Source organism: Kryptolebias marmoratus, linkage group LG17, assembly GCF_001649575.2.
Source record: "Kryptolebias marmoratus isolate JLee-2015 linkage group LG17, ASM164957v2, whole genome shotgun sequence".
Lineage (NCBI taxonomy): Eukaryota > Metazoa > Chordata > Actinopteri > Cyprinodontiformes > Rivulidae > Kryptolebias > Kryptolebias marmoratus.
The window spans coordinates 11,320,891-11,340,124 of record NC_051446.1 but is presented as its reverse complement, the minus strand read 5'-3'; the positions used below and the strand labels follow the sequence as shown (position 1 = coordinate 11,340,124).

At 43.6% G+C, this 19,234-nt stretch overlaps 1 protein-coding gene and 1 long non-coding RNA gene across 3 annotated transcripts in view; one reads left to right on the top strand and one right to left on the bottom strand.

The window, feature by feature from the left end:
- The first annotated feature begins 11,865 nt into the window (after positions 1 to 11,865).
- cdc42ep1a (CDC42 effector protein (Rho GTPase binding) 1a) overlaps positions 11,866 to 19,234 on the top strand; it is a 14,479-nt gene continuing 7,110 nt past the window's right edge. Inside the window, exons 1-2 of one of the 2 annotated variants that reach the window (XM_017416060.3) lie at positions 11,870 to 11,999; positions 15,635 to 15,732. The gene's annotated coding sequence lies outside the window, so the exon portion shown is untranslated. Of the gene's footprint in view, positions 12,000 to 15,634; positions 15,733 to 19,234 lie in introns of both variants that reach the window. The other variant, XM_017416061.3, reaches the window with a different exon arrangement.
- LOC112450517 lies at positions 16,500 to 18,542 on the bottom strand. Its single transcript, XR_003039163.1, has 2 exons — positions 18,458 to 18,542; positions 16,500 to 16,602 (listed from the first exon to the last, which is right to left on the bottom strand). It is a non-coding gene; the product is annotated as an uncharacterized LOC112450517 (long non-coding RNA).

Below are 19,234 nucleotides of genomic sequence, written 5' to 3'. Positions count from 1 at the left end.
CTGGGCTGGCTTATCTCTGCACAGCTTTTTAAAGCTTGTCGGCACATAATGTTTTTTCCACTCATTGACGTCCTGAGTCTTTGGTCCTGACATGGTGGATAATCAGAGGAAGTATCTTATTGCATTGCCCATTTGTCCTGACACTGTGGTTGTCAGGCAATTTTTTTTTATTAAAAACAGAAGGATTGCTTTGATTTCTTTTAACTGCTGAGCTGCTGTACTGCTAATGTCTCTTTTACCTGTGACAAAAACAACCGTAAAGCCTTGCTAAGATGGAAAAAATCAGCCAGACCGTGGATGGTTTGTTGTAGGATCTTGACAAGATCGCCAGAAAGATTTGAAGAAGATGATAGAGCATAGTAGGTCCACAATGGTTTTGAAACTTATGTAGCAAGTTTGTGATGATTTGTTATTGTTGTGGCAGCATATTAAGGCCTTAGGTGGAGCGTGGTGGCCCACGTGGATTGGTCATTGAGAATTTGAAACTGGAATTTGGGTTTCCTCGCGGACAGACTGCCGGTGGTGAGGACGGGAGGAAGGATCTCCACCGAGCTCACGTTCAGCACCGGTACCCCGCAAGGCTGCTGTCTCAGTCCAAACCTTTTCACCCTCTACACACACGGTTGTACCTCCACCTTGGACAATACAGCCGCTGATGACACAAGCATCTTGGGCCTCATTAAGGGTGGAGATGGGGTGGGATACAGGGCTGTGGTTAACAACATCTTTGTATTTGGGGAGGAGAATCATCAGCACAGGGACTGAAGTGGAGACAAGCTCCTTGGCCTTCATGTAACATCAAATCCGAGCTGGACTGTGAACAAAGCACCCCACGGCAAAGAAGGTCCAGAAGTGCCTTAATTTCATTGGACTGCTCAGGAAGGCTGAGGTCAGCCGACCCCCTTCTACAAGCTTAGAGAGGACTGGTGAAGAGCATCCTCACAACAGGTATCACTGTTTGGAACGGCAATGCCACCCAGGCAGAGAGGAAGGCTCTCCAGAGAGTGGTGAAAGCTGCTGATAAAATAATCAGGACCGAACTTCCATTCATGGACTCAACATACACACAACGCTGTCAGAAGAAGGCCAAGAACATCATCAGAGACAGGGAGCATACCTACCTAAACTACCCCAGCTTCTTTAGTTTCTTGAAAGAAATGCCCAAATAATAAAAGATCATGTCTTTGATCAAGATGAGGTCTACATTGTTGGGGTTTTTAACTTCAGCCATGAAGCTCTTTTTGCTTGATAGTCTCTGCAGTCCGAGTGCATTTTAACCCCCCTGGGCCACAGTTTTCCTGTGAAACATCAACAGTGCTTTGAGAGCCATTCTCTGTCCTTTGGAGAGTGTGTGTCAGGCTGGTAGCCAAAACAATGATGCCTCTTTCAGTTTTCTAAAGGTTGTGTGTTTGAATAGAGAAGTCTATTAATAAGGAGTACAACTGTGTAATTAGTAAAATATCCTCATGAGAGAGTGCTTACAGGATTTAAACAGACCAGGGAACACAAGGGTCTTCCCTGGCGTTCCTCTATTCTCTATGTTCCTGCAGGTTAGCATTTAGGTGTTTGCTTGTCTCCGTGCGCTTTCCTGTTTGAGCGCTCCAGTAGCGTAAAGTATAGTCCCACAATAGCCCATTGTTTCGTCTTTCCTCCCCGCTTCCTGCCAGGTCCGAATTCACGGAAATAAGGACACAGTGCAAACAAACAGCGGCGGCCACAGCTCCCCACCCACCGTCGGGCTATTCAGGAGGACCCCCCCCACCACCACCACCACCGACTTTGGCTCAGGGGGAGGGCGGCAGCGTTCCTGTCAGGAAGCTAATCAGCGTTGCATCCCCGTTTGACGGGCATCGTGCACATCTACAGCACGCATGTGGAGTGACGGGGAGCACAGAGGCGTGGAGTACACCAGGATTGGTGTTTGTAAAATGTGACCACGGTGGGAATTTCCACGGGAGGTTTGATTCATTGACTATATTAAGGAGTGTGATTTTACCTACAGTGTGACATATTTTTTGGTAGGAGCATAGATTTAGCAGCACTTACAGTATTTTTGGATAGATGGTGTGACCACACTCCCTTTGTGCCCTCTGGTTTTAAGAAGGTCACATTTTTAGACCTCTCAGGGACAACACAAGTGTGACCCAAGTACGAAACGATTCTCTCACAATTTCTAGGAATGAACATGTTCTTGTAATGATCAGAAACATGGTCAGTTGATTATGTTGTAAATTAGATTCCTGTCCTATTACCACCCCTTATCAAAATCTAGATTAACCCTCTCAAGGCAGGCATTGCAGATTTGCAACAGCTAATTGCTAATTACCTAATTACTCCACATTCATATTTTATGAGCCTTATTTTACTCATATGATAATTTCGCTAAATATGTGATTTTTCCTGTTACTAAAACTTAATTTAAGCCTGATAGGGTTAAGTTACATGCCATATTTTGCATATATTAGAGCAAACATATTTGCATATCTGAAGTTTTCCATTTCTTTCTCAACTGTAGTAGTTGTTGTAGCATCTAGTAACTCTCCCCGTTTAAATTTTTGCATTATTATAATACATATTTCACAAGCAGTACAGAAAAGCAAAAAACAAACTTTAAAGATTTAGTTGTTTTAGATGGTGGAAATTTACACTTGAATATCCTTTTCTTTGAGCAGTGGGTAATCATGTGTTGCATTTGTGTTCAGAAGTCAGATTTTCCAAGTTCCTGTTGAGAAAATCAACTTAAAGTTGGAGAATCCTGACCAGCCCCAGCTTCAAAATCCAATATGGCTTACTCACTCATAAAAAGTGGTGTTGATTTTGTTTCTCAGCAATTCAGTCGCACACAGTATAATCCAACCACTAGTGCTTAATTGCTCAGACAGCAGAGAAAACCACCACCTGCTGCTACTGCTAATAGTAGTTAGTCTGGTCACTGAGCACAACCGGCAGCAAATCCTGCTGGTTTTCTGACTTGCAACTGGAACCCAGTTAAGACGAGTCTGAGGTCATTCTTAGAGCCAAGTTACAAATATCTGAGGTAAAAAAGAATGCAGCATCGCTTCACTTCCTCGTGAAAATTCCTCCCAGATTCCCCAAATTGACACAGCTTAAACAGCTGCCTACTGCAGGTAAGATACAAACACATCTAAAACTGTATTTAATAGCCACTAATGTTCATTTCACTAACTACACTTTTATTTAGAGTAAACTAGACAATAAAGCAGGTTTAGCCTTTAGTCTGTAGCATTTTCTTCTAATGAGCATGTGGGCTCTTTACAGCTTGTTTCAAAACCAGATAAAAATGGACAAATAACTGTCTCGTTTGTCTCTGTGTGGCCCTGTGGTGGACTGGCGACATATCCTCTCGCCCAGTGAACACTGGAGATAGGCACCAGCTGCCCATGATCCTGAAAGGAAAACCAAGTTCAGAAAATGAACAGATGGATGTTTTTTGGTTTATATTCAAAATTTTGTCCACAGGATTTTAACAAAAGCACTGACATATACATACATATATCTGGGGCCTGTTGTAATGTCATTTTGCAAGAGGTATTATATCCATTATAACATTTGGTCACTTTAGTTCATTTCCTCATGAACTGAATGTATGTTTGTGCATCTTTGTGTTTATTTCTCCACAACCCATCATCTGTTTTTGACTCATTATCGCTGCCTTTGTTCATCTGCTTATTTTTCTGTGGACGAACAGACAACCGTGTGAACATTTTCTGGGGCACTGTGTTTATGGAAACGTTAAATGGGGTGTAAAACAATGAGGTTTTGATTTTTACAGTCTGAAGCGGACCGACTAGCAGACATGCTACTCGCGCACGTCTTAACTCTGTAAACACACAACGCACAGACGCGCAGAAACACAGGCCCACACGGAGAGGCGTGCACACGAGCCGGAGAGAAAAGCTCAGATTGGAAAACAAGTCGAGTCAAAAACAAGACGTCTGGGATCTATTTTTTATTTACTCCTCCAAAGTAGTAAAACAGTCACTCCTGAACACATAACTCAACCAGAAACCGGACGCAGAAAAGACGCAGAAACTGGGCACCTGCGTCCACTTGTGACTCCCCAGACGGACGTTTGGGTCCAGACTGCTGAAAAACACAGAAGCCAGTGTTATTCCAGGAGTGAAATCAGCAGGATAAGGGCTGCAGAAGTCTAATTTAGACCTGTCTGGCCGGTGAGGAAAGGATCAGGTCAGAGAAAACACTTTTACTAACTGGTGTTCAGTTTTCATTTGAATGCACCACTGAATGAGGTTATTACATTTAAATGAATATAATTCAGTTTATTACAGGGTAAAAGTGAGAATTTAATCTTTAGAAAAAACAGTCATTTGGCAAACATCCTTCCATCCTGTTACAGCGTCCAAAATTCACACACAAAAACATGGCTGCCTTTTTTTACACTCTTCAGTGTAATTTTTTTTAAGTAAGCTTGATGGGAAGGGTAAACTCTTTATAGTTTACCTCTTTTGTGTTTGCTGATCAAGTACTGGATACATTGTAAAATTTAGCAAAAACAAAACTTTTTTCTGTTAAAACTTGAGTTAAAACAGTGCGTAACTCTATATTTCTACTGGCGTCGTATGAAAGGGAGACCGTTTCCGACCCATTTGCTTGTAATTTCGGAGGCCTGTTGCTCATTACCTGAAAATGTTACAGTTCATGGCCGGGCTGGAACGAGTTTGAGCGCAGCTGAATTTCGAGATCTTTAATGAGTTTCTCAAAAAGACATGCTTACGTTTTGGTCCAAGAAGAAAGTTCCATCACCAGTAGGCACCACAGCTGACTCTGTCCCCAGGTGACGGAGCTTCTCGCCCTGTCTCTAAAAGTGGAAACATGCCTGTTCGTGCCTTCCGCGTTCGCTCTGCCTATGATGTAACTTTCGTCATCTTACCTGTCCGCTAAGGTCTGCAAGCCTCCTCAGCTGAAGACTGCGCAAGGTACATATTTTTGTGACTATGCAAGTGATGGTACACAACTTTTTCATCTAAAATGGTAGCGCCAAAGACACAACAGACAAATGAAGCCCCTGCTAAAACCATGGGAAGATGAAGAAAAACAACATTTATGTCTGTTTTGAGGAAATACTGTGAAAGGAGACTTGCTTTTATCAACATTTGAATATGAAAGTATGTCAAATTCCTGATGTGAAACTGATCAATCTTTGTTTCCTTTTCTTGTCCTTTGATTAGACAGTCGTTATATTAGTACATCATCGCCATGTGAGGCTGTAGTGAAAACTATAGACCCCTGAGTGGAACGCTGTGGTGCAGCTGAGCTATGAACACGAGTATGTGCACGCTCAAACGGGAACCCAAATGAACCTATGAATAACTATGTTTCCACCTTAAGGCTCAGGCCGCCCATCCTGCATAGGAAAATCAGTTCAGACCCTTGGACTTCTTCTGGTCACGATCCACATCTCATGATCATGGGTGAGGGTCCCATCCTGTTTGCCGTGTTCATAGACTCCAAGGATCTCAAGGTGCGGTCACAGTGGGAAGGGTGATTTACTTCAGGGGCTCTTCTTGCCTTTTTTGCAAGATGATGCAGTTCTGTTGGCGTGAATAGGGTCAATGCAACCACAAGTGAGAGCACGGCACAGTCCTGTTGGGTGCATGTGGCGGCTGCTCCATCGAGAGTGTTGCAATAACTTAGAGTGCTACCAGTGTGGGTATGATGAGGTCGTATCTTCGACATGAGGCCAACAAACCAGTCCTGCTTCAAATTCTCAACAACCAAGACGCCAATGTGCATGGGACCCATGCCATGGGTACTCTGCTCCTATGCTTCCCATGGGACTTTAATAAGCTGCCACCAAGATCCTTGCTACAGAAGTTTTGTACATACTCAAACCCCTTTATGACCCATCTATCATGCCTAATGGATAGCCCACTGAATTTTTAAGACACCCCTAAAAACCATCCACATTCTGGCTGATTTTTTATGTTGTAGTATGATTGTTATCTAGTGTGACGCAAGTGACTTACTATAAGTGTATTTGTACTTATAACCATAAACTAAATGGACATATGTACATTTTTTCTGCTGAATAAGCTTTCAAGCATCACTTCTTGCCCTAAAAAGATGAATATTTGCAACTACTATTTGCAATATTTTCATTTTATCTATCTGTGCTCATTAAAAATAGCTTTACTGTTATTGCTCAGGTTTTGAAGTTAAATCATCTCTCCCCGTCGCAGAGGAAGACACTGCCATTGCACTTGATGAATCAGACATGAAACCAAACCCTCTCTCTTCCAGATGCCATGAATCAAGCCGCGGTCACAATTGTTGAGGCCAGGAAAGCCGCACGGAGACTCACTGACACAAAGTAAATCACGGAGAGAGTTTCACAAGCACGTCCGACGTTCACGTCTGTTGTCCCACACCTAGTTATGAGGCAGGAAGCAGGTTTTCTTGGGAACAGGGGCTTTTTTTTTTTTTTTGAGTGAGATGAACTTCTATACAGTAAATGTCTTTTTCAGAGTAAGTCCTGGCACTCGAAGGGAAAACTCGTGGCTTCAGAAAAGGTAGGTCGCTCAAGCTGGTTCTCAAAATGAAATCCAGCCATTTCTCTTCCTGCCCTTTGACCCCGTCAGTCCCTCTGGTCTCCTTTGTTCTTTCTCAGGAGATAAAGTGACTCATTCATCACGAGCGTAAAAACAACAACACGCCGATCTGTGTCTCTGAACAGGAATGACGGCGTAGTCTAAACACAAGTCCTGTGTTGCTGCACTCAGTAGGTGACACATTTACAGTTGGACACAGAAGTGTGTGTTCGCACCTACATGTGTTGTCAAGGAGTGCGGTGCACTGGTGGTGGATCTGTGTGTGTGCATGATTGTCACAAACATTACAAAAATGTAATTAAGCATAAAAAAACAAAGTAAAACAGCCATTTTTGATGAAAATTATTAACTATTATTATATACCTGCAGCCTGTGTCTGGGTGAGTCTGTCTGTTAGTAAAATATCTCGTAAACTATCTGATGGATTTCAGTCAAGCTCTTTAAAAGAAATCATCGGTTGCCCGTCTACAACTGGTTAACTTTTGGAGTCAATCCAATTTAAGATGGCCACCACAGCTAATTGATCATAGCAAACACATAAATGGTAATAACTCAGTCAAATCTACAGACGCTGAGCTAAAATTTTGGGCGGTAGACGCTGAGACTGATTACCAACACGCACTTTGAGTTCTAAGAGCTCGCACAAGATTGTTTAAAACTTCACCATTAACTACTGGAGTTAACTGTGTTTATTATCTAAATATCTCATGAACCATGACACAAGGTTTTGATAAAACATCCAGAAAGTAATTCAGATTCAGATTTATTGTCATTAACTAACTCATTAAGCAGGATAAAATGGACTAAAACAAAAGGTAAAAATCACGGTTAAGTTAAAAATCCCAGCTAGTCAATAAATGCACATTTACAATTAATTCGCTTTTTGAACCAACCCAATTCAAGATGGGTGCCACAGCCACCTGACCATAGAAAACACAGCAATAGACTCAGTCGGTTTTGAAAAAGAATATTGAGCTGAAATTTGGTGTAATACTAGTGAGGAATCGTTGACACATACTCAGTGCCAATAACTATTGGCGTCTGTTAGAAAAATATGTTACGAACCACTGGACTAATTTAAATGAACTTCTCAAAAAGGACATTTTGGAGGTACAACTGATTAGAGATGGTCGCCACAGCTAATCAACATCAGTAAACATACATAGCTGTAACTCTCTTTAAAGGGATCTGGATGTTGCAGATTGGTTACTTTCAAAGAGCCAGTCTTTCGAACGATTAGTCACATGGTCACACCTCAGGTAACGCTATAGATACTGAGCTACAATTTAAAGTGGTAGTAGCTGAGACTCCCCCTCAGCTTTTACTTCGAGCCCTAACTAACCATGAAAGATCACGAGACATCATGTGAAACTGAGCATGGTATTATTTTCAAGGTTTGACCGTAGCAGCTACAACCCCATAATTTCTTATCTTAGTTTAAAATTCGGGCATAAGCGTACATTCCTTCAACAAATGCTCGGCCTTTCATTTAGAACAAATTTAGACAAATTTCTTTTTTTTTTTTTTTTTGGACTCCCACCAGCCTCCTGGACTCCTCAGAGACACACATGCACACAGTTTTCATGCAGCCTTGTTGTCAGGAAGGCATACACTTTGGGTCATTACTCTAAAAAAAGCTTTTCCAAACAAGCCAGGGATAAGCAGATGCCAAAATGAGGGTGTTTGAAGGTTTGTGTGTGTGTGTGTGACTCAGATCTGACCACAGTTATGTGAATTTAAAGGCCTTGTGTTAGTTCCTCACACCACGTGTTAATTAGAACGTAGTGATGAGAGGATTTCGCAACAAATAATCACAAGTGAACAAATAAGAAAGGAATCTACAGGCTCCATTTGGAGAAACTCGCTGGAACGTGAGGTCAAAACCCAAAGGGACAAAAGCGTAAACGCTCGCAAATCTGGACATCGCCAAGTGAGAAACGAACAAGTCGTGGGAGAGAAAAATGAAAAACAGAGGGGGAGATTATGAAAAGCATAGAATTTGTAATCTCGCCTCCCTTTGGGGATACAACTCCAAAACAGCCTCTGTAAGCACCCTGGCTTTTTTTTTTAGGTTGTTTATCTTGGGATGCAGCCTGGGAGAAACAGCGGTTGGGTAAGAGCAGGAAGATGGTAGGAGAATCTGACATTGGGCGAAAAGCAAAGAATAAAAAGGGAGGCAGGGGAGAGATGAGACGCCTGAGAAAGTAGACAGATCTACGGGGGTAATATTTTGTAACTGACACGCACAGCAACAAAGATGTAAAAAAAAGACTTAAACTCGGAGCCAAAAACACAAGAGTCACTAAGTGGTTTGGACACCAACTACACATCTGCACAATCTTTGTTCAAAAGATTGAATAGCCGTACCATTTCACCCTCTTCCTACATCACAAAAACAGGTTGGGACCCCCATGGCTCGTGCCTTGAACGCATGAAATGAAGGGGTTGGGAGAAAATGGGGAAAAATGGGATTCTTCCTTAAAAAGTCTGAAAAATTCAGTCAACCAGTGTTTAGACTGAGGCCTTGTCCCCACGGAAACACAGGTGTTTCGAAATGCTGTTTTTTTTAATGTGTCATTTTAAAAAGCATCCTTGTAAAAAAAAAAAAAAAAAAAAAACCCTGCAAAAAACGATTAAATACCCAGACCTGTATGTGGCGCTGTAACCCACCACAAACAGGAGAGAAGGCGTGGAGCGGGCACACAGCGCTTGCGCACCGGGTATGAATCGTTAACAAGAAACCAGTAGGTTCTGTCAGTGCTCCTTGTCACTAGATGGTGTGAGGCAGAGGAGTGCGTGTTAGACGTACAGAAGAAGAATGGCGTATGGAGTGACAGCATGTTTGTGATAAAATTCACGAGTTTTACCTTATTTCATTTACAACCGCCACAACAAAACCCCAAAGTTCTCACCCTCTTCCTAATCTAATTCTTCTGTGCTGTGAGTTACATATTGTTACGGTTCATCAGCCTCGTCTGCTCATTGAAGTTAAACAGTGTCAGAAGGTTCTGCTGCGGCCACAGCACAAACGCAAGCATGGAATCCACCATTACTGTTGTTAGGTCCTACGTGCTTGGAGTTACATAGGTTAGGTTCAAGACAGGGCTATGACATCATCGTTTCCAATAGGTTGCATCCTGGCGGTCTGCTTGAAAACGCAAGGGATGGCGATTCGAGATTTTTTTTTTTCTACTCTGGAACCTGCTTTCACTAAATACCATTTTGGTACCTCCCGAAACACCATTTCCATGTGAACACAGGGCCGGAGCGAGCGGATGCTGAGTGTTCCTCTGCGACTTTACTTCGCGCACCACCGGCCGGTTGGTTCGTCGACGCCGTTAAACAAACGTCTGCTGAAGCTGGACTGGAAATCAGATCGTCCGCGCCAACGCTTCGTCAACACTTGGTGCCTGGGAAGCGTGGGCAAAGGTGACGACAAGAGCAACAAAGCCCAAATATAGCTGTAGCCTCTCTCTCCCCCTCACACACACACATGGAGGCTGGAACAGTTGTGGTTGTGTCCTTATGATGGCGTGAACACAAACTCCCGGCGGCTCACACTAAAGGACCACCGGTGCAGCCGACATGCTCAGCGTTAGCCCAACATTTTGAGCTTGTGCAGCAATAGGAGCGTAATTTGGTGCCACGGACATCTTTTATCGTCAACACAGGAGAGGGAAAGTCTTCATAATTCTTCCTTACAACATGTTTATTTAAATATGGACTGGTCCACTTTGCGATGAAATCCCATATGACACAAGCTCATACCAGATCTGAACTAATAACCCCGAACTAATCTTTCTGAGACAAATTAATTTCGACTACGTGGTCTGGCTTTTGTCCCTACATGGAAGACACATTCTTGGTTTATGAACGTGTAAACAAAATCGCTGCAGGTCACCACAACATGAGTAATGACGCTCACAGCTGTCCTCAGATGCCCTCCAACACTGTACATCAGAGATGTGTGGATTCAAACGGCGTCCCTGCTGAACCGGGGCCTGGTCCTCCGTCATCAGACGCGCCGTCAGTTGGTCGGAATGAGCCAAGCTTGGAGCTGTTTTCGCCGTGGTCCGCGCATGCTGCCTCGCAGCAAGAAGGTCGCGGGTCCAGACGTCAGCGGAAGACTTTCTGTGTGTTTCTGGGTTTTACCTCGGTTTCCTCCCGCGAGCCTAAATCGTATGTGTGTGTGGGGCTAAACGTCCAAACTGTCAGTGTTGAGCTGAGGGGGAATGGTTGTGACTGCTGACCCGTCCAAAGGAATACAGAGCCTTCGGACCCTACAGGGAAAAGTGGGTAAAGGAAAAACACCAGCCTGAACCCAGGTATCATAAGTAATCATTGATTACCACAATTCAGTTTTCTCCAGACATTATGACATCCACTTTGACAGACAATCCCAAAAGTTGGCTCATCTGTTTAGCATCAAAACCGTAATTAAAAATGAAAAAAAAAAAACAACAACATTAAATCGAACTACAAGTTCTGTCAGTTTTATTTACGTATAATGCTTTTTTATTTTCATGTTACCTAAAAGGCTTTTCTACATTTTCAGAAGAAAAGCTTGGGTTATCGATTTAGTTTTAGGGTCTATATGATACACGATCAACAGTTTAAAAGCCCAACTGTATGGTAGTTGCGGCACGTTTGTTTTTATGGTTGTTTACAAGTTTCAACGGAAATGCTCCAGGGAAAGGGAAGCAGAATTTCCCTCAATGTTCTTCAATAAGTTGTTGTTGTTGTTGTTCTTTTGGCTGCTCCCTCCTTCAGGGATTGCCACATTGAGCCAACGATCTGGCATTCGTTTTACGTTAGATGCCCTTCCTTCCGCAACCCGGGCTCAAACCTGCAGCCTCAGGATTACGACAATGACCACCGAGCCACCGCAGTCACATGCGCAGCTTAATCTTTCACCGTCACATTTTACATTAACGTTTTACTTCAGAGAAACTGACAACTGGAGTGTTTCATGGTAGTGATTCACTAATAGAAAAACCTGAAAACTCCTTTTCATATTTTGTTTTGTTCCCGCTTTAAACCACAATACCTCTAAAGCCAACGTTATGATATTTCATAATTTCTTATCTGGCAACCCTATCCACCACCAGCCCTTGCTGGCAGGATGTGGCCCGCGAGCCTCAGCTTGGTTTTTATGGTTCCAAGGCAACAAAACAGGAGAGCCCCGGGATGGAGGAGTGCTCCTCCTCTGGCTCCGGACGGTGTTTGGTGGAAGGTGACGTCACGGTGTGTGTGTAGGGGGCCTCAGCCCCGCCCCTTCCCTCCGCTCCCCGAGCCCCGGCTCCGCAGCGGGACAGTCCGCCCCGCTCCCCGCCGCGGCTCGGACCCCCTGAAGGCAGCCCGGACAGGCTTCTCGTCTTCATCTGAGCTTCATGTGTTCACCGTCTGAGTGTAAGTGTTATTATTACCCTGGCCTGATGCTGGGAGCGCACATCAGCGTTTATTGGAGGAGTTTTTTCAGTTTTCTTTGGATTTTAAGGGACCAACTTTGAAAACCAGCTTAGGTTTTTATTAGGATGTGAAGGGATGAACATTCACAACAAGAATGTGTTCCTAGTTTTTTTTTTTATTTGTGTGTGTGTGTGTGTTTTTAGTCTTTTCATTTCTGCATTCTTTGTGTTATTTTAGGCATTTATATATCAAAGCATTCAGCTCATTCAGGACATGGCTGCTATAATTTCTGTTTTTTGTAAATTTTATGCTTCTCAAAATATTTTGCTCTATTTACAATATCCCTGTTAAAATACACGGAGATCTCTTCAGTTCCTTTTAAACATTGTTTTTTTTTATCAGCTTCAGTGGACTGAATCTGCTTTTGTCTTCTTATGCTGCCTTTAGCTTTCAGTTAACCTTCTGCTACTTCTAGCTTTTAGCTTTTAGCTATTATTTTGCAACTTCTATTGTAGGGCTAATTGTTGCTAGCTTTTTGCTACTTTTAGCTAGTTCTTATAGATAGCTTTTTGTAACTTGTAGATTTAAACTGCCATTCTGCTACTTTTAGCTATTATTTTGCAACTTTTACCTACCATTCACCTACTTTTAGCTTTTAGCAAGGTTTTCTGTCATTTTAGCTCTTGGCTATCCTTTTGTCAGTTGCTAACTCTTTGCTGCTTTCAGCAAATGTTATGTTCGTTTTAACATCTAGCTAGCCACTTAATACTTTTAGCTTGCATTTCGTTATTTGACCTTTAAGCATCCCCTTTGCTACTTTTAGTTAGCCTTTTGTTGATTTTAGCAAGTGTTTTGTTAATTTTAACTTTTAGCTTGTAGCTAGTTTTTTGCCACTTACAACTTTTAGCTTGTATTTTGTTATTCGAGCATTAACTTTTAGCTAGCCTTTTGCTACTTTTATCTGACCTTTTGGATGCTTTCAGCAAGGGTTTTATTAGCTTGCATTTTGCTCCCTTCAGCTAGCGTTCTGTTTGTTTCAGCTTCTCTGTTCAGTTTCAGCAGTTGTTTAGCATCTTCTCCAGTTCTTTAGCTCCTTCTTCATGTATAGCTGAAGCTCGGCTGTGATCACGCATGCCGTGATGGTTATATCAGCCCAACAGGAGCGGCAGCCGTACGTCATTTTTATTTCCACACTCCGAGCTCGGTCGCCGTAAATCCCGCAGCTCTTTGATTTTTCGCGCCCTGCCCTGTAATTAGGCCATTACGCAACACGACCCATCAGTTTTCCTGCCGACTCGGCCTTTCTCGACATCAACTGACGCTGGCTCTTGAAGGCGTTTGAATTATGGAGATGAGCGGGGCGGCATTGGGGTTCATTACAAGTTTTGGGGGTGTAGGGGGCAGTGACCCTTTGACCCTCTGACCCCCCCTCATAACCTGCCACTGATCCAAACGCACACAGAGACACGCTGGAAGAAGCCAGGAAACAAACAAAGGCAGCTACTCGATAACACCCAAGCCTGCTTCAGCGATGACGACATCAAATCCAATAAGAAGTTAGATTTTAGGTCTTCCTCACAGTGGAGGGGGGGGCTCTGTAACCCCCCCACCCCCCACCCCACCTGGTAGGCGTCCAATGGACTCTTTGATGATGTTTGGTCTCCTGCAGCAGCAAATGGTTGCCACATGTATGTCGTGTGTTTCCTTTACATCCTCTTCCCATGATTTACACTAATGACACATGCTCTATGCTCCTGATGATGTCAGCTACTGCTTCTCTTTTTTTAACCCTCTCCTGAGGAGAGAGAGGTAGATAAGCTATTGTAACTTCGGGTCAGTTTGACCCAAAAGGCCTCTGGGAGGGTTAAAGCAGAGAGTCTGAGGGGGGGATCCTCCAGTAGCCAAAGAGTGAACTTTGAATCTGCCCATTGTGTTTGTTTTCCACTCGGCAAAGCTGTTCACCGCTTTGTCTTTTTTTTCCCCCCCTCGGCCACACAAAGCCACGTTTAAAATCGCCGTTCTCACTCGGCGAAACGGTCACGGTTCTTCCCGCCTCGCTGCAGGTTTTTTCTAGGAGCTTTCGGGCCCGTCGCCTCGGTCAGCTGCGCAGCGAAAACAGAAAACAGAAGGTCATTCTACCTTAGTGGGTCGACCCTGTTAGTGTCTTAAAACACAAGCAAAGTGAAAACAATGATCATATACGATCTCAATGAACTTAGGGCAAAATTGTGCAAATATGGCACCTTTTTTTACTGTTCTGGTGGTTCTTTTTTAGCGATAAGCCTAAAAGGCTACTAATAGAAGCGCCAGGGTTTGAAGGTTTTCCAGCTAACAGAGCTGAATCGTTCATTTTTTTTTTAAAAAACCGGGACGACAAAGAATGCGGAAACCTGCGTTTTCCACGGAGTTCGCGCGCGCACACACTGAGCCGAGGCACAAACCGCTACGTGGGACGCAGCCGGCTCCAGCAGACGCAGGAAGCAGATCTTTGTCGGGCGTATGGATATTTTCTGAAGCATGAAAATGTTTTCTTGGCTGAGGAGGAGGAAGTGTAGCCGTGTTTTACTTGGACCCAGCCTGAGTGTGGATGGTGAAAGTAGGAATGTAATTGAAAGTCGAAGGGTGACACCCCCCCCCCCCCACCTACTGAAAACTATGGCCTTATCGTGTGTTTGTTCACCTGGTTAGCCGGGTTAGTCAGTAAAGGACACGAGAGCTGGAGGGACATTTTATTTGTCTTACTGAAGAAAAAGAAAAACAAAAAGGGAAGGGCAACGGAGGCTAAAAGGGGGTGAAATAAAAGATATAGAAGGAGCCGAGTGAAGGAAAAGAAGAAGGAGAATAACTAGAAATTAGAAATCGTGAGCCCAGAGCAGGAGGTGAAGATGTTTGACGGTCGTAACGCCACCAGCTGATGCTCCGTTCGACTCTGGTTGGGCTGTGGTCGCTCTGGACAGGTTCGTGTCAAAGGAACCCACCTCAAGAGAGAACCTGGGTGACGGAACGATAGGGTCGAGTCTCGAATGCAACAAAATCCGGCGGATCGGACCATCTTTAGATGGCAGCATTTGAGTAGGAATTCTCATTTATTTGTTAAAAATCAGCAATCATGGAGCCAAGAAGACGCGAAAGTTGTTCATTCTATATATTAGATTTAAGGATGTCTCATGAAATACCAATTTTTTTTTTTACCATGGTATGACACAAAAACAGCCAAAGTCCTAGATGATATATTAATGATGAGTTCATTGACAGTTCTGCTTGAACAACATAACTGTGGTGGTTAAAATTCGGGGTTCTGTTTCCTGTTTGGTTTCTCACACCAACAGCGCCCAAGAGGATTCTGATTTTTTTTAGCATCTCTGAATTACTGATCCGAGTCGGGTTATTTACACTTTTATGTCTGGATCATTTTGAGCATTTTAAGGGATTGAAATGCCCGATCGATCCCTTTGTCCTTTCGACAGTGTGCCTCTTCCCTGTAGTTTGCCCTTTTCATTCCTGTTTTTTTTTTTTTTTATCTCTTTCTGCTCCAGTTGCCAGCTTTCCCACAGACTCTAAACTGTCAACCACCTCTTTGAGCTCATTTGCTCATTTTATTGTATTCCTTTTTTTTTTTTTTAATTCTCTGACAGAAATCTGAATCAGTGCCCAAGAGGACAGAGGCCTCGCCCGATGTCAGCGCCCCACCGGGGGATGAAGGGGGAGACGGAGGATTAAGGCCTAATCCAGGGTGTGTGCTTCTCTAACATCTAATTCAAAGACAGACAAGCTGCCGCTCGGATTAAACTTACTATCTTATCAGCATTCGGGTATTTTTCTGCTCTCGTTGTAATCTGCAGGAAATTGTACCTGACACCTTTAAAAAGTTTGTGCTGCGTCAGTCAGAAAACAAGATGGAGGATGGAAGGAGCATGGGCGTGATATTTAGACAAGATGGACAGATTTAAAAAGGAAGGGCGTCCCGAAAAACTGACTTCGTTTCAAATGTGGATGTCTGAGCAACTAGACCTCAAACAGCTAGTTGTTGACATCCATCCATTTTCTTTATACTCAACTGGTGTCTATCTCCAGCAGTCACTGTGCGAGAGGCGGGGAACACCCTGGACAGGTCGCAAGTCCATCACATAGAGACAAACAACCACTCACACCTAGGAACAATTTAAGAATTACCAACAAACCTAACATGCATGTTTCTGGTCTGTGGGAGGAAACCGGAGCACAGGGAGAACATGTAAACTCCACCCAGAAAGACCCCAGGCCAGGAAGCGAACCTGCAACCTTCTTTCTGTGAGGCGACAGCTCTAACCACTGTTCCACTGTGCCACCCCTTCACGTCACTATATTTATCAAAATTTGAACAAGAAATACCAAGGGATGTAGATTTTATTTCACGGATGTGACTCAACACAAGTCAGAAGTCCAGCTCCTGCTGAGCGTGCTGTGGCACGTCTTGAATTTGAATATTGTTTTGCTGTTGACATTTAAATTTTTTTTTTTAATTTTCTCGAAAGCGCACGCCGCCCTCTCTCGTTCGACTGTGTCCGCGCATATTCGAACGCACAAAATGCCTTTGGATTTCCAGTGAGTGTCGTGCTTCACCCTGGAAAGAAAAAGAAACTCAAATTAAAAACCATTAAACTTAGCTACCTTTTACGCATTCTGCTTAATATTCGAGAATGTCTGAGCAACAACTGGCCATGTTATTAGGGTACAAAATGACGTCAGTTTATTTGGCCGTGCCGTAGTTAAAGGTCTTTCAGCGGAGCTAATGGATAAGATAAGATTACAGCTTTCTGTCCAAAGTCAGAGTAATCAGGAACATCTTTTTGTTTACTGTGCAGTGCAGCTGACAGATAGTTGGTTTTAAATCAAAGAAACTGTCTGTTGCTTCGGCTCAGTTCATGAGAACACATACAACGGTCCCGCGGACTGATGATGACTCAAACTGAAGATCACACCTCAGCATAGCTGTCCCATGTGGCTCCTCAGTACGGCCCTGCTTTGTGCTGGTATGTCGCACGTTCAAACCCCACCACCACCACCACCGCTCTGCTCTCCCAGAATGCCCCACTTAAAAACAGCAGCCGGGAGGGGGAAGTGGAGCGTGGGGCCCGGGCCTGCGGCCAGCAGCAAATTAGGAGGGCTGACTTGGACCTGATGCAATCCCCCATGTCATGAACCACTGAAGGTCATTAATGAGGCCAGACGGGACCCCGCATGTGTGGGAGGCGCGCAGGCCTTCGGCTGCTTCTGGGGAAGGCTTTTAAAGAGAAAACGGAGGCGCGTTTTCAGAGCTCTTCTACGCTATGAAAATATTTTCGAACCGAGTACCAATTAGTCTTCTGGATAAGAAAAACATATGACAAACGGTTAATTTGTCTGGCCTCATTACAGACATGGAAATGTGGAATTCCAAAACTGAAAAAAGGCAGTCAACTAAGAGTCAAACCAGAGGTTTAAATGAAAGCTTAGGTTAATATTAGCTAATATTGTATTTGAAATGGTGTGGAAAAGGAGGAATGAATCTTCACCTGGTAAAGCACCAACAGTATTTGAGAGAAAGGTCAAAACAGTTTGTGATGTGGCACCAAAGACGTGCCTCCTTTTTGAGCTGCCTCTTGCTGTTCAGAAAGCCAACAATCAAGCTAGCCTCATCCGGCGACGATGGCGACTTCCACAAATAAAGAGGACATCACTACATCGCACCTTTGAGCCTCAATAACCGGCTTTTCCTGTTACTCATCCCCTGGTTCGTCTCAGTTGCTACCTCCCTTGGCGGCTCAGAAGCATAAAAGCCGTAGGTTGACTTCAACCCCCCCACCACCACCCCTCCGTGTCACCTTGGTCCTGACATAAATCACCCTGAGACCAGAAATAATGGTTTTGTCATACTTGAACGACCAACCACAGCGCAACCTATGGTAACGAGGCGAGAATTTGTGCCGACATCTTGGTAGGTGCTACGTGACGTCCTTAGGTACCGTCAGCACACCAGTGGACCATAAATGTTTAAAAAAAAAAAAACTACATTCAGCCAAAAGCCCAGTGTTTTACCTTCAAGTGTTCTAATTATCAGAACCTAAACTTTAAAGAGCACGGCGTTGCGTTGATCTTTTTGTTCCTTGGCGATAGGAGTCTAATACACTGTTTTTTAGACCAGGGGTCGTCACTCTCTCTAGCCTAGTCTGCTGTAATTAATGTAAAGCAGGGTACTAAGGGTAGGCATGCACCAAATAACTGAAACTATAACTTCAATATTAATAGTGACATAGTTTCTTAAACAACAACCGTTACTCTACCAATCGATTTCATGGGGAAATATGTACTAAATATAAGTGAATTAGTGTATTTGGTAGACAAAAACTCAGTCGTTCATGTCTAAATACTGAGGTGCAAATATTTTCAGAATTATGAGGAAAGATACTACATTATATAAGTTGAAGTTAATTACAGACCTTGTAGTGGAGCTCCAGTTAGACCAGGGGTGGGCAAGCCTGGTCCTGGAGGGCCACCATCCTGCATGTTTTACTTGCTTCTTTGCTCCAACACACCTGATTTGAATCAATGGGTGATTAACAGGCTTCTGCAGAACATGAAGAGGTCATTTACCCTCTGAATCAGGTGTGTTGGAGCAGGGAAATAAGTAAAACAAGCGTTTTTTTTTTATCAGTGGTTATCAAATGGCTGGCCCTAAAAATAAAGGAGGGAAAAAAAAGTTGTCTTAGCCACTCTTTTGCCAAAGAATACAGAAGGATAAATATCGTTAGCATCACAGAGCTAGCATCAGTTGGGTAGTTTAGTAAGCTGCTTGTATTTCTAGTGTCACTAAAATTGAAAGGTGCTAAGCTAATTGCATACAACAAGTATGGCGGCTGCTCACCAAGCAAACTACTGTAATACACTGCACCTTTTTTTAATTTGAATCAGGAAACTCTTGGTGTGAAAGGCCCAGTAGCCTTCATTTGAACTTAATTTGTGAAGTCACTTGTGCTTTCATGAGGGGTTTCATACGGCAGCAATCTGCTTTGTAGCTGCGGCCGTTTTCTTTGCAGGAAATGTTGGCTATCTCTTCCTATCTCAGCCTAGCTGAGCCTTCTTCTGTTCACGATCAAATCCGAGCGTGCCGAACGAGGCCTGCTGCTCTGGTTCAGAAATATATTTTTTTTTTCCTTCTGCGAAACATTCAGTGAAAACACGAAGAAAAGACACACTGGTTGGGGGGGGGGGGGGGG